The 1793-nt window shown below is 44.6% G+C and overlaps 1 long non-coding RNA gene across 1 annotated transcript; it reads right to left on the bottom strand.

Annotated features, from left to right (window-relative positions):
• Positions 1–302: 302 nt before the first annotated feature.
• On the bottom strand, positions 303–1182 carry LOC139434090 (uncharacterized). The gene is made up of 3 exons (XR_011643513.1): positions 930–1182; positions 638–688; positions 303–324 (listed from the first exon to the last, which is right to left on the bottom strand). It is a non-coding gene; the product is annotated as an uncharacterized lncRNA (long non-coding RNA).
• Between the last annotated feature and the right edge of the window lie 611 nt (positions 1183–1793).

Here is a 1793-nt window from a genome sequence, read left to right as displayed (position 1 = left end):
TTGACAGGATTTGCACCAGCCCTCCACCGGCGCCTCTGGTTCATCTGGGAGAGCATGATCTTCATGCCAGGGTGTCGATGGTGAAGCTGGTGTAGGTCCTCCTTCATCTGGTTCAGCAACTGAACACTGGGCACATCCCCCAAGTCATTGCCGCCACAGTGGATGAGGAGGACATCCGGGACTGCTCTTCCTCGCAGGGAGTAGGAAAAGAAAGGGAGGACACCTCTCCAGCGCAGTCCACCCCAACCGAACCAGCACACCCTCAGGTCGAGGCCAAGGTTGCTGCCGATGGTCTCTGTAGCTCTCTGATTATCCATACAGTCACTATGGGAGGAAAATAAATGAGAGCAACAAATGCTTCAGATCATGAGGAATATCAAATCAATTATAAAGGGTTTCTCATTTTGTTCCTTTGACAATAACATGCAAAATAACTATGAAATCACACCTGTATGGTTAAAAGTAACAAGAGAGCAAAACCTCAAAAAACAGATTAACAGCACACAGTTTATATATATATATTTATATACTGTGTGCTGTTTATCTACAATTGTGCACACATGCATATGTATAGTATGTTTGTGTGTAATGTCAACCATCTGAGGTCATGTAAAGTAAGCCAGGACCATCAACTTACAGGTTGTGCAGTTTGGCGTGGAGGAGGTTGCCATCTTCATTTTTCTTAATGCTGAAATAAATAAAAATGGTTTAATCAATATAAAAGCACCTTTATTTTTCTACAGTCATATTTCATTAATCACATTTAATTCACGCAACACTGGCCATATCTCTGCTAGTTTACAAAGTTTAGTTACAAATGACATTTATATTTGAAAAACGGTGAAGCACTTAAAAAACAATTGTATAGTGTAGGTTCAAGAACATTTAAATCAAAAGAACAAGTTTTGTAAAGTTACAGGGTATCTTACCTTCAGAATATGCCGGGAACGAGGAGCAGTGACCTCAAGCTGGGTTGTTAGCATAGGTTGTTAGCTTAATACTGAATAGAGCATGTTAGCTTAGCTTCTTAGCCTGAGCTAGGTCTGGAACGTCACGCTCGGTGGCAGCAGGTCCCGCCCTGTCCAACCTCGGCTCCGCCTCAGCACCGCCTCTTTGCCCTTATTTGGAGCAGGCGGGAGAAGGCGGGAGTTAGACTCTGACGTCGCTGTCGAGCCGTTAGTGGCCGACTCCGCCTACTAAGGGCTTCACGGCAACCCTGCAGAATCCTATGGGTGACGTCACGGACCCTACGTCCATTTATATATACAGTCTATGCTGCCACTTAATTCAGGAGTTTACTTGATTGACAGAAAAAGCGACCTATCGCTTTCCAGTCTGTTAACCCAGAATGCAAAGCGATATAACATCAGTCAAGTGCCGGGTAGTGATGGGAATTCCGGCTCTTCTTGGTGAGCCGGATCATTTGGCTCGGCTCACCAAGAAGAGCCGGCTCTTTCAGCTCCCAACGGGCTCTTCAGTTTACCACATATTATACCTTTTATAATTAAATCAAATGCCATGCCTCATTTCGCTCCATTTGCTCTTTCCAGCGCTGTTTTTGCAGGGGGCTGATTCTGTGAGCTGCAGCTGACCACGCCCCCCTGCAGGAGAGGGGAGCGTGCTCTGAGATCAGCTGCTAGGCTGCAGCAATTGTGCTACTTTGTGCACATTGTGCAAGCAACGATGTTTTCAAATCTGTAATCAAAAAGCTCCTCAAAAACACTATCGAAGCAGTTCCTGCCTTTGTTACGTTAGTTCAAACATATGTATGTATGTAAATATGTATATTTCAT

Source organism: Pseudochaenichthys georgianus, chromosome 7, assembly GCF_902827115.2.
Source record: "Pseudochaenichthys georgianus chromosome 7, fPseGeo1.2, whole genome shotgun sequence".
Taxonomy (NCBI): Eukaryota; Metazoa; Chordata; class Actinopteri; order Perciformes; family Channichthyidae; genus Pseudochaenichthys; species Pseudochaenichthys georgianus.
This window is presented reverse-complemented; position numbering and strand designations above follow the sequence as displayed.